We start from the raw sequence: 12,133 nt of genomic DNA, 5'->3' as shown, positions 1-12,133 counted from the left end.
CGCCCCCTGTTACAATTTGGCCATTATCCCCGGTCGGAATCACATGTTTTTCTCGTAAAAATAGAATAGAGACCCCCGATCCCTGACCATCTCATTTTCACGACCTTCAGACTATGCTTTTTATACACGCAACCTCCCAGTTTCTCATGCCACATGTTTTCGCCTTTGCAACAAAGTGGCACAGGCAAAGGCTTTTGGGCCCACAACCAAATGGGCCATTGGATCTAGACCATCTTTTCTACGTTGCGACTTTCTTATTTAAATCATTCTGATTTCTTTTCTCTTCCCACAATTCTTCACTCTGTACACTAACGACTCACCTATACTTTTACACCACCCGGCACCCTGTAAGCTCCACGCTCCTTCTGCTTTTACGGGAGAAAGACATCCACACTTAAAAAAAAAAAAAAAAAAAGCTTAAAGCTACAGGTTGAAAAGTATGTGATGATCACAATTGCGGTGAATCAGGCACCCCAACATGGAAACCAGCATGGACCCCAACATGGACTGCCAGAAGGGGGATTAGCTCAAATGGTAGAGCGCTCGCTTAGCATGCGAGAGGTAACGGGATCGACGCCCGTATTCTCCAAAGTTTTGGTTTGCCGAGTTTTTCAAAGAGCGGGACAATTCTCCTCTGTTTCCCTACTCATGTAACTCATTTGCAAGCTTAGGAAGCACCCGACAACCAGCTCGGCAAGCCTTCGATAGCTCAGCTGGTAGAGCGGAGGACTGTAGTAGAAAATCAGCAATCCTTAGGTCGCTGGTTCAATTCCGGCTCGAAGGAACTTTTGTTAGTCTCATAGATGATGTTTCAACCTGTCGACAAATGCTCTCCCGGTGCCCTCGTCTTCTATCTATTTTCAGAGGGGTCTCTTGTTTGTGTTGGGTATTTGAAATGGGCATCCGACCGAAACTCTCAGTTGAGAGCCACAGTAGGACTTTCTGTAACTCTGACATGCAACTGAAACAAAAAGAGGGTACAATCATCCCTGGGTGGGCTTGAACCACCAACCTTTTGGTTATCAGACAAAAAAAAGTTTTCACAACCTTCAAGCTTTGCTTGAACCTCCCAGTTTCTCATGTCATGTGTCATCTTCTTTGAAACAGAGTGGCGCATGGAAAGACATTTAGGCCCACAACCAAAGAGGGCCAAAGGCTCTGGACCATTCTTTCTACATTGCAACTATGTCATCCAAATCACTGGGATTTTTTTCTCTTCTCAAAATTTTTCACACTGTACATGTTGAAATGGTCTTACAACCGGTGCCCTCCTCTTCTGGCCGAAACTTTAAGTTGAGAGGCACCATAGGATTTTCTGTAACATGCAACTGAGACAAAAAGAGGACACTGCCGTCCCTGGGTGGGCTTGAACCACCAACCTTCCGGTTAACAGCCGAACGCGCTAACCAATTGCGCCACAGAGACAACCACGCTCCCCCACTTTGATTAAAGTCGTAAAAAAGCCACAACATGGTAAATGGAGTATGTTTCTTAGAGGACCTTCTGATCAACACAATAAAAAGAAGAGAATGATAAAACATAACAACTGCGTGGAACTACAGCCGCCAACAAATGGACAATTGCAACACAGAGATGGCCTCCACATTAGCGTCTTAACAACAGTCAGCGGGTAATAGGCTACCCCTCTCTTTTGGAGGTATGGCAGCAGAGTGGTGCAGCGGAAGCGTGCTGGGCCCATAACCCAGAGGTCGATGCATCGAAACCATCCTCTGCTAAGTGCTCTCTTTTACTCACGCCCCCTGTTACAACTTGGCCATTATCCCCGGTCGGAATCACATGTTTTTCTCGTAAAAATAGAATAGAGACCCCCGATCCCTGACCATCTCATTTTCACGACCTTCAGACTATGCTTTTTATACACGCAACCTCCCAGTTTCTCATGCCACATGTTTTCGCCTTTGCAACAAAGTGGCACAGGCAAAGGCTTTTGGGCCCACAACCAAATGGGCCATTGGATCTAGACCATCTTTTCTACGTTGCGACTTTCTTATTTAAATCATTCTGATTTCTTTTCTCTTCCCACAATTCTTCACTCTGTACACTAACGACTCACCTATACTTTTACACCACCCGGCACCCTGTAAGCTCCACGCTCCTTCTGCTTTTACGGGAGAAAGACATCCACACTTAAAAAAAAAAAAAAAAAAAAAAAGCTTAAAGCTACAGGTTGAAAAGTATGTGATGATCACAATTGTGGTGAATCAGGCACCCCAACATGGAAACCAGCATGGACCCCAACATGGACTGCCAGAAGGGGGATTAGCTCAAATGGTAGAGTGCTCGCTTAGCATGCGAGAGGTAACGGGATCGACGCCCGTATTCTCCAAAGTTTTGGTTTGCCGAGTTTTTCAAAGAGCGGGACAATTCTCCTCTGTTTCCCTACTCATGTAACTCATTTGCAAGCTTAGGAAGCACCCGACAACCAGCTCGGCAAGCCTTCGATAGCTCAGCTGGTAGAGCGGAGGACTGTAGTAGAAAATCAGCAATCCTTAGGTCGCTGGTTCAATTCCGGCTCGAAGGAACTTTTGTTAGTCTCATAGATGATGTTTCAACCTGTCGACAAATGCTCTCCCGGTGCCCTCGTCTTCTATCTATTTTCAGAGGGGTCTCTTGTTTGTGTTGGGTATTTGAAATGGGCATCCGACCGAAACTCTCAGTTGAGAGCCACAGTAGGACTTTCTGTAACTCTGACATGCAACTGAAACAAAAAGAGGGTACAATCATCCCTGGGTGGGCTTGAACCACCAACCTTTTGGTTATCAGACAAAAAAAAGTTTTCACAACCTTCAAGCTTTGCTTGAACCTCCCAGTTTCTCATGTCATGTGTCATCTTCTTTGAAACAGAGTGGCGCATGGAAAGACATTTAGGCCCACAACCAAAGAGGGCCAAAGGCTCTGGACCATTCTTTCTACATTGCAACTATGTCATCCAAATCACTGGGATTTTTTTCTCTTCTCAAAATTTTTCACACTGTACATGTTGAAATGGTCTTACAACCGGTGCCCTCCTCTTCTGGCCGAAACTTTAAGTTGAGAGGCACCATAGGATTTTCTGTAACATGCAACTGAGACAAAAAGAGGACACTGCCGTCCCTGGGTGGGCTTGAACCACCAACCTTCCGGTTAACAGCCGAACGCGCTAACCAATTGCGCCACAGAGACAACCACGTTCCCCCACTTTGATTAAAGTCGTAAAAAAGCCACAACATGGTAAATGGAGTATGTTTCTTAGAGGACCTTCTGATCAACACAATAAAAAGAAGAGAATGATAAAACATAACAACTGCGTGGAACTACAGCCGCCAACAAATGGACAATTGCAACACAGAGATGGCCTCCACATTAGCGTCTTAACAACAGTCAGCGGGTAATAGGCTACCCCTCTCTTTTGGAGGTATGGCAGCAGAGTGGCGCAGCGGAAGCGTGCTGGGCCCATAACCCAGAGGTCGATGCATCGAAACCATCCTCTGCTAAGTGCTCTCTTTTACTCACGCCCCCTGTTACAATTTGGCCATTATCCCCGGTCGGAATCACATGTTTTTCTCGTAAAAATAGAATAGAGACCCCCGATCCCTGACCATCTCATTTTCACGACCTTCAGACTATGCTTTTTATACACGCAACCTCCCAGTTTCTCATGCCACATGTTTTCGCCTTTGCAACAAAGTGGCACAGGCAAAGGCTTTTGGGCCCACAACCAAATGGGCCATTGGATCTAGACCATCTTTTCTACGTTGCGACTTTCTTATTTAAATCATTCTGATTTCTTTTCTCTTCCCACAATTCTTCACTCTGTACACTAACGACTCACCTATACTTTTACACCACCCGGCACCCTGTAAGCTCCACGCTCCTTCTGCTTTTACGGGAGAAAGACATCCACACTTAAAAAAAAAAAAAAAAAAAAAAGCTTAAAGCTACAGGTTGAAAAGTATGTGATGATCACAATTGTGGTGAATCAGGCACCCCAACATGGAAACCAGCATGGACCCCAACATGGACTGCCAGAAGGGGGATTAGCTCAAATGGTAGAGCGCTCGCTTGGCATGCGAGAGGTAACGGGATCGACGCCCGTATTCTCCAAAGTTTTGGTTTGCCGAGTTTTTCAAAGAGCGGGACAATTCTCCTCTGTTTCCCTACTCATGTAACTCATTTGCAAGCTTAGGAAGCACCCGACAACCAGCTCGGCAAGCCTTCGATAGCTCAGCTGGTAGAGCGGAGGACTGTAGTAGAAAATCAGCAATCCTTAGGTCGCTGGTTCAATTCCGGCTCGAAGGAACTTTTGTTAGTCTCATAGATGATGTTTCAACCTGTCGACAAATGCTCTCCCGGTGCCCTCGTCTTCTATCTATTTTCAGAGGGGTCTCTTGTTTGTGTTTGGTATTTGAAATGGGCATCCGACCGAAACTCTCAGTTGAGAGCCACAGTAGGACTTTCTGTAACTCTGACATGCAACTGAAACAAAAAGAGGGTACAATCATCCCTGGGTGGGCTTGAACCACCAACCTTTTGGTTATCAGACAAAAAAAAGTTTTCACAACCTTCAAGCTTTGCTTGAACCTCCCAGTTTCTCATGTCATGTGTCATCTTCTTTGAAACAGAGTGGCGCATGGAAAGACATTTAGGCCCACAACCAAAGAGGGCCAAAGGCTCTGGACCATTCTTTCTACATTGCAACTATGTCATCCAAATCACTGGGATTTTTTTCTCTTCTCAAAATTTTTCACACTGTACATGTTGAAATGGTCTTACAACCGGTGCCCTCCTCTTCTGGCCGAAACTTTAAGTTGAGAGGCACCATAGGATTTTCTGTAACATGCAACTGAGACAAAAAGAGGACACTGCCGTCCCTGGGTGGGCTTGAACCACCAACCTTCCGGTTAACAGCCGAACGCGCTAACCAATTGCGCCACAGAGACAACCACGTTCCCCCACTTTGATTAAAGTCGTAAAAAAGCCACAACATGGTAAATGGAGTATGTTTCTTAGAGGACCTTCTGATCAACACAATAAAAAGAAGAGAATGATAAAACATAACAACTGCGTGGAACTACAGCCGCCAACAAATGGACAATTGCAACACAGAGATGGCCTCCACATTAGCGTCTTAACAACAGTCAGCGGGTAATAGGCTACCCCTCTCTTTTGGAGGTATGGCAGCAGAGTGGCGCAGCGGAAGCGTGCTGGGCCCATAACCCAGAGGTCGATGCATCGAAACCATCCTCTGCTAAGTGCTCTCTTTTACTCACGCCCCCTGTTACAATTTGGCCATTATCCCCGGTCGGAATCACATGTTTTTCTCGTAAAAATAGAATAGAGACCCCCGATCCCTGACCATCTCATTTTCACGACCTTCAGACTATGCTTTTTATACACGCAACCTCCCAGTTTCTCATGCCACATGTTTTCGCCTTTGCAACAAAGTGGCACAGGCAAAGGCTTTTGGGCCCACAACCAAATGGGCCATTGGATCTAGACCATCTTTTCTACGTTGCGACTTTCTTATTTAAATCATTCTGATTTCTTTTCTCTTCCCACAATTCTTCACTCTGTACACTAACGACTCACCTATACTTTTACACCACCCGGCACCCTGTAAGCTCCACGCTCCTTCTGCTTTTACGGGAGAAAGACATCCACACTTAAAAAAAAAAAAAAAAAAAAAAAGCTTAAAGCTACAGGTTGAAAAGTATGTGATGATCACAATTGTGGTGAATCAGGCACCCCAACATGGAAACCAGCATGGACCCCAACATGGACTGCCAGAAGGGGGATTAGCTCAAATGGTAGAGCGCTCGCTTAGCATGCGAGAGGTAACGGGATCGACGCCCGTATTCTCCAAAGTTTTGGTTTGCCGAGTTTTTCAAAGAGCGGGACAATTCTCCTCTGTTTCCCTACTCATGTAACTCATTTGCAAGCTTAGGAAGCACCCGACAACCAGCTCGGCAAGCCTTCGATAGCTCAGCTGGTAGAGCGGAGGACTGTAGTAGAAAATCAGCAATCCTTAGGTCGCTGGTTCAATTCCGGCTCGAAGGAACTTTTGTTAGTCTCATAGATGATGTTTCAACCTGTCGACAAATGCTCTCCCGGTGCCCTCGTCTTCTATCTATTTTCAGAGGGGTCTCTTGTTTGTGTTTGGTATTTGAAATGGGCATCCGACCGAAACTCTCAGTTGAGAGCCACAGTAGGACTTTCTGTAACTCTGACATGCAACTGAAACAAAAAGAGGGTACAATCATCCCTGGGTGGGCTTGAACCACCAACCTTTTGGTTATCAGACAAAAAAAAGTTTTCACAACCTTCAAGCTTTGCTTGAACCTCCCAGTTTCTCATGTCATGTGTCATCTTCTTTGAAACAGAGTGGCGCATGGAAAGACATTTAGGCCCACAACCAAAGAGGGCCAAAGGCTCTGGACCATTCTTTCTACATTGCAACTATGTCATCCAAATCACTGGGATTTTTTTCTCTTCTCAAAATTTTTCACACTGTACATCTTGAAATGGTCTTACAACCGGTGCCCTCCTCTTCTGGCCGAAACTTTAAGTTGAGAGGCACCATAGGATTTTCTGTAACATGCAACTGAGACAAAAAGAGGACACTGCCGTCCCTGGGTGGGCTTGAACCACCAACCTTCCGGTTAACAGCCGAACGCGCTAACCAATTGCGCCACAGAGACAACCACGCTCCCCCACTTTGATTAAAGTCGTAAAAAAGCCACAACATGGTAAATGGAGTATGTTTCTTAGAGGACCTTCTGATCAACACAATAAAAAGAAGAGAATGATAAAACATAACAACTGCGTGGAACTACAGCCGCCAACAAATGGACAATTGCAACACAGAGATGGCCTCCACATTAGCGTCTTAACAACAGTCAGCGGGTAATAGGCTACCCCTCTCTTTTGGAGGTATGGCAGCAGAGTGGCGCAGCGGAAGCGTGCTGGGCCCATAACCCAGAGGTCGATGGATCGAAACCATCCTCTGCTAAGTGCTCTCTTTTACTCACGCCCCCTGTTACAATTTGGCCATTATCCCCGGTCGGAATCACATGTTTTTCTCGTAAAAATAGAATAGAGACCCCCGATCCCTGACCATCTCATTTTCACGACCTTCAGACTATGCTTTTTATACACGCAACATCCCAGTTTCTCATGCCACATGTTTTCGCCTTTGCAACAAAGTGGCACAGGCAAAGGCTTTTGGGCCCACAACCAAATGGGCCATTGGATCTAGACCATCTTTTCTACGTTGCGACTTTCTTATTTAAATCATTCTGATTTCTTTTCTCTTCCCACAATTCTTCACTCTGTACACTAACGACTCACCTATACTTTTACACCACCCGGCACCCTGTAAGCTCCACGCTCCTTCTGCTTTTACGGGAGAAAGACATCCACACTTAAAAAAAAAAAAAAAAAAAAAAAAAAGCTTAAAGCTACAGGTTGAAAAGTATGTGATGATCACAATTGTGGTGAATCAGGCACCCCAACATGGAAACCAGCATGGACCCCAACATGGACTGCCAGAAGGGGGATTAGCTCAAATGGTAGAGCGCTCGCTTAGCATGCGAGAGGTAACGGGATCGACGCCCGTATTCTCCAAAGTTTTGGTTTGCCGAGTTTTTCAAAGAGCGGGACAATTCTCCTCTGTTTCCCTACTCATGTAACTCATATGCAAGCTTAGGAAGCACCCGACAACCAGCTCGGCAAGCCTTCGATAGCTCAGCTGGTAGAGCGGAGGACTGTAGTAGAAAATCAGCAATCCTTAGGTCGCTGGTTCAATTCCGGCTCGAAGGAACTTTTGTTAGTCTCATAGATGATGTTTCAACCTGTCGACAAATGCTCTCCCGGTGCCCTCGTCTTCTATCTATTTTCAGAGGGGTCTCTTGTTTGTGTTGGGTATTTGAAATGGGCATCCGACCGAAACTCTCAGTTGAGAGCCACAGTAGGACTTTCTGTAACTCTGACATGCAACTGAAACAAAAAGAGGGTACAATCATCCCTGGGTGGGCTTGAACCACCAACCTTTTGGTTATCAGACAAAAAAAAGTTTTCACAACCTTCAAGCTTTGCTTGAACCTCCCAGTTTCTCATGTCATGTGTCATCTTCTTTGAAACAGAGTGGCGCATGGAAAGACATTTAGGCCCACAACCAAAGAGGGCCAAAGGCTCTGGACCATTCTTTCTACATTGCAACTATGTCATCCAAATCACTGGGATTTTTTTCTCTTCTCAAAATTTTTCACACTGTACATCTTGAAATGGTCTTACAACCGGTGCCCTCCTCTTCTGGCCGAAACTTTAAGTTGAGAGGCACCATAGGATTTTCTGTAACATGCAACTGAGACAAAAAGAGGACACTGCCGTCCCTGGGTGGGCTTGAACCACCAACCTTCCGGTTAACAGCCGAACGCGCTAACCAATTGCGCCACAGAGACAACCACGCTCCCCCACTTTGATTAAAGTCGTAAAAAAGCCACAACATGGTAAATGGAGTATGTTTCTTAGAGGACCTTCTGATCAACACAATAAAAAGAAGAGAATGATAAAACATAACAACTGCGTGGAACTACAGCCGCCAACAAATGGACAATTGCAACACAGAGATGGCCTCCACATTAGCGTCTTAACAACAGTCAGCGGGTAATAGGCTACCCCTCTCTTTTGGAGGTATGGCAGCAGAGTGGCGCAGCGGAAGCGTGCTGGGCCCATAACCCAGAGGTCGATGGATCGAAACCATCCTCTGCTAAGTGCTCTCTTTTACTCACGCCCCCTGTTACAATTTGGCCATTATCCCCGGTCGGAATCACATGTTTTTCTCGTAAAAATAGAATAGAGACCCCCGATCCCTGACCATCTCATTTTCACGACCTTCAGACTATGCTTTTTATACACGCAACATCCCAGTTTCTCATGCCACATGTTTTCGCCTTTGCAACAAAGTGGCACAGGCAAAGGCTTTTGGGCCCACAACCAAATGGGCCATTGGATCTAGACCATCTTTTCTACGTTGCGACTTTCTTATTTAAATCATTCTGATTTCTTTTCTCTTCCCACAATTCTTCACTCTGTACACTAACGACTCACCTATACTTTTACACCACCCGGCACCCTGTAAGCTCCACGCTCCTTCTGCTTTTACGGGAGAAAGACATCCACACTTAAATAAAAAAAAAAAAAAAAAAAAAAAAAAAGCTTAAAGCTACAGGTTGAAAAGTATGTGATGATCACAATTGTGGTGAATCAGGCACCCCAACATGGAAACCAGCATGGACCCCAACATGGACTGCCAGAAGGGGGATTAGCTCAAATGGTAGAGCGCTCGCTTAGCATGCGAGAGGTAACGGGATCGACGCCCGTATTCTCCAAAGTTTTGGTTTGCCGAGTTTTTCAAAGAGCGGGACAATTCTCCTCTGTTTCCCTACTCATGTAACTCATATGCAAGCTTAGGAAGCACCCGACAACCAGCTCGGCAAGCCTTCGATAGCTCAGCTGGTAGAGCGGAGGACTGTAGTAGAAAATCAGCAATCCTTAGGTCGCTGGTTCAATTCCGGCTCGAAGGAACTTTTGTTAGTCTCATAGATGATGTTTCAACCTGTCGACAAATGCTCTCCCGGTGCCCTCGTCTTCTATCTATTTTCAGAGGGGTCTCTTGTTTGTGTTGGGTATTTGAAATGGGCATCCGACCGAAACTCTCAGTTGAGAGCCACAGTAGGACTTTCTGTAACTCTGACATGCAACTGAAACAAAAAGAGGGTACAATCATCCCTGGGTGGGCTTGAACCACCAACCTTTTGGTTATCAGACAAAAAAAAGTTTTCACAACCTTCAAGCTTTGCTTGAACCTCCCAGTTTCTCATGTCATGTGTCATCTTCTTTGAAACAGAGTGGCGCATGGAAAGACATTTAGGCCCACAACCAAAGAGGGCCAAAGGCTCTGGACCATTCTTTCTACATTGCAACTATGTCATCCAAATCACTGGGATTTTTTTCTCTTCTCAAAATTTTTCACACTGTACATGTTGAAATGGTCTTACAACCGGTGCCCTCCTCTTCTGGCCGAAACTTTAAGTTGAGAGGCACCATAGGATTTTCTGTAACATGCAACTGAAACAAAAAGAGGACACTGCCGTCCCTGGGTGGGCTTGAACCACCAACCTTCCGGTTAACAGCCGAACACGCTAACCAATTGCGCCACAGAGACAACCACGCTCCCCCACTTTGATTAAAGTCGTAAAAAAGCCACAACATGGTAAATGGAGTATGTTTCTTAGAGGACCTTCTGATCAACACAATAAAAAGAAGAGAATGATAAAACATAACAACTGCGTGGAACTACAGCCGCCAACAAATGGACAATTCCAACACAGAGATGGCCTCCACATTAGCGTCTTAACAACAGTCAGCGGGTAATAGGCTACCCCTCTCTTTTGGAGGTATGGCAGCAGAGTGGCGCAGCGGAAGCGTGCTGGGCCCATAACCCAGAGGTCGATGGATCGAAACCATCCTCTGCTAAGTGCTCTCTTTTACTCACGCCCCCTGTTACAATTTGGCCATTATCCCCGGTCGGAATCACATGTTTTTCTCGTAAAAATAGAATAGAGACCCCCGATCCCTGACCATCTCATTTTCACGACCTTCAGACTATGCTTTTTATACACGCAACCTCCCAGTTTCTCATGCCACATGTTTTCGCCTTTGCAACAAAGTGGCACAGGCAAAGGCTTTTGGGCCCACAACCAAATGGGCCATTGGATCTAGACCATCTTTTCTACGTTGCGACTTTCTTATTTAAATCATTCTGATTTCTTTTCTCTTCCCACAATTCTTCACTCTGTACACTAACGACTCACCTATACTTTTACACCACCCGGCACCCTGTAAGCTCCACGCTCCTTCTGCTTTTACGGGAGAAAGACATCCACACTTAAAAAAAAAAAAAAAAAAAAAAAAAAGCTTAAAGCTACAGGTTGAAAAGTATGTGATGATCACAATTGTGGTGAATCAGGCACCCCAACATGGAAACCAGCATGGACCCCAACATGGACTGCCAGAAGGGGGATTAGCTCAAATGGTAGAGCGCTCGCTTAGCATGCGAGAGGTAACGGGATCGACGCCCGTATTCTCCAAAGTTTTGGTTTGCCGAGTTTTTCAAAGAGCGGGACAATTCTCCTCTGTTTCCCTACTCATGTAACTCATATGCAAGCTTAGGAAGCACCCGACAACCAGCTCGGCAAGCCTTCGATAGCTCAGCTGGTAGAGCGGAGGACTGTAGTAGAAAATCAGCAATCCTTAGGTCGCTGGTTCAATTCCGGCTCGAAGGAACTTTTGTTAGTCTCATAGATGATGTTTCAACCTGTCGACAAATGCTCTCCCGGTGCCCTCGTCTTCTATCTATTTTCAGAGGGGTCTCTTGTTTGTGTTGGGTATTTGAAATGGGCATCCGACTGAAACTCTCAGTTGAGAGCCACAGTAGGACTTTCTGTAACTCTGACATGCAACTGAAACAAAAAGAGGGTACAATCATCCCTGGGTGGGCTTGAACCACCAACCTTTTGGTTATCAGACAAAAAAAAGTTTTCACAACCTTCAAGCTTTGCTTGAACCTCCCAGTTTCTCATGTCATGTGTCATCTTCTTTGAAACAGAGTGGCGCATGGAAAGACATTTAGGCCCACAACCAAAGAGGGCCAAAGGCTCTGGACCATTCTTTCTACATTGCAACTATGTCATCCAAATCACTGGGATTTTTTTCTCTTCTCAAAATTTTTCACACTGTACATGTTGAAATGGTCTTACAACCGGTGCCCTCCTCTTCTGGCCGAAACTTTAAGTTGAGAGGCACCATAGGATTTTCTGTAACATGCAACTGAAACAAAAAGAGGACACTGCCGTCCCTGGGTGGGCTTGAACCACCAACCTTCCGGTTAACAGCCGAACACGCTAACCAATTGCGCCACAGAGACAACCACGCTCCCCCACTTTGATTAAAGTCGTAAAAAAGCCACAACATGGTAAATGGAGTATGTTTCTTAGAGGACCTTCTGATCAACACAATAAAAAGAAGAGAATGATAAAACATAACAACTGCGTGGAACTACAGCCGCCAACAA

The 12,133-nt window shown here is 45.5% G+C and overlaps 12 non-coding genes across 12 annotated transcripts; 7 read left to right on the top strand and 5 right to left on the bottom strand.

Annotated features, from left to right (window-relative positions):
• Nucleotides 1-698: 698 nt before the first annotated feature.
• TRNAY-GUA (transfer RNA tyrosine (anticodon GUA)) lies at nucleotides 699-784 on the top strand. The gene is given in 2 exon segments: nucleotides 699-735; nucleotides 749-784. It is a non-coding gene; the product is annotated as a tRNA-Tyr (tRNA).
• Nucleotides 785-1,351: 567 nt separating this feature from the next.
• Nucleotides 1,352-1,425, bottom strand: TRNAN-GUU (transfer RNA asparagine (anticodon GUU)). Its single transcript has one exon. It is a non-coding gene; the product is annotated as a tRNA-Asn (tRNA).
• A 1,031-nt stretch (nucleotides 1,426-2,456) lies between these two features.
• TRNAY-GUA (transfer RNA tyrosine (anticodon GUA)) lies at nucleotides 2,457-2,542 on the top strand. Its single transcript is given in 2 exon segments — nucleotides 2,457-2,493; nucleotides 2,507-2,542. It is a non-coding gene; the product is annotated as a tRNA-Tyr (tRNA).
• Nucleotides 2,543-3,109: 567 nt separating this feature from the next.
• On the bottom strand, nucleotides 3,110-3,183 carry TRNAN-GUU (transfer RNA asparagine (anticodon GUU)). Its single transcript has one exon. It is a non-coding gene; the product is annotated as a tRNA-Asn (tRNA).
• A 1,030-nt stretch (nucleotides 3,184-4,213) lies between these two features.
• Nucleotides 4,214-4,299, top strand: TRNAY-GUA (transfer RNA tyrosine (anticodon GUA)). Its single transcript is given in 2 exon segments — nucleotides 4,214-4,250; nucleotides 4,264-4,299. It is a non-coding gene; the product is annotated as a tRNA-Tyr (tRNA).
• A 567-nt stretch (nucleotides 4,300-4,866) lies between these two features.
• Nucleotides 4,867-4,940, bottom strand: TRNAN-GUU (transfer RNA asparagine (anticodon GUU)). Its single transcript has one exon. It is a non-coding gene; the product is annotated as a tRNA-Asn (tRNA).
• Nucleotides 4,941-5,971: 1,031 nt separating this feature from the next.
• TRNAY-GUA (transfer RNA tyrosine (anticodon GUA)) lies at nucleotides 5,972-6,057 on the top strand. The gene is given in 2 exon segments: nucleotides 5,972-6,008; nucleotides 6,022-6,057. It is a non-coding gene; the product is annotated as a tRNA-Tyr (tRNA).
• Nucleotides 6,058-6,624: 567 nt separating this feature from the next.
• On the bottom strand, nucleotides 6,625-6,698 carry TRNAN-GUU (transfer RNA asparagine (anticodon GUU)). Its single transcript has one exon. It is a non-coding gene; the product is annotated as a tRNA-Asn (tRNA).
• A 1,034-nt stretch (nucleotides 6,699-7,732) lies between these two features.
• TRNAY-GUA (transfer RNA tyrosine (anticodon GUA)) lies at nucleotides 7,733-7,818 on the top strand. The gene is given in 2 exon segments: nucleotides 7,733-7,769; nucleotides 7,783-7,818. It is a non-coding gene; the product is annotated as a tRNA-Tyr (tRNA).
• A 567-nt stretch (nucleotides 7,819-8,385) lies between these two features.
• On the bottom strand, nucleotides 8,386-8,459 carry TRNAN-GUU (transfer RNA asparagine (anticodon GUU)). Its single transcript has one exon. It is a non-coding gene; the product is annotated as a tRNA-Asn (tRNA).
• A 1,039-nt stretch (nucleotides 8,460-9,498) lies between these two features.
• On the top strand, nucleotides 9,499-9,584 carry TRNAY-GUA (transfer RNA tyrosine (anticodon GUA)). The gene is given in 2 exon segments: nucleotides 9,499-9,535; nucleotides 9,549-9,584. It is a non-coding gene; the product is annotated as a tRNA-Tyr (tRNA).
• A 1,675-nt stretch (nucleotides 9,585-11,259) lies between these two features.
• TRNAY-GUA (transfer RNA tyrosine (anticodon GUA)) lies at nucleotides 11,260-11,345 on the top strand. Its single transcript is given in 2 exon segments — nucleotides 11,260-11,296; nucleotides 11,310-11,345. It is a non-coding gene; the product is annotated as a tRNA-Tyr (tRNA).
• Nucleotides 11,346-12,133: the final 788 nt, after the last annotated feature.

Source organism: Rhinoderma darwinii, assembly GCF_050947455.1.
Source record: "Rhinoderma darwinii isolate aRhiDar2 chromosome 4 unlocalized genomic scaffold, aRhiDar2.hap1 SUPER_4_unloc_9, whole genome shotgun sequence".
Taxonomy (NCBI): Eukaryota; Metazoa; Chordata; class Amphibia; order Anura; family Rhinodermatidae; genus Rhinoderma; species Rhinoderma darwinii.
The sequence above is the reverse complement of the archived record's forward strand: the minus strand, read 5'-3'. Positions and strand labels throughout refer to the sequence as shown.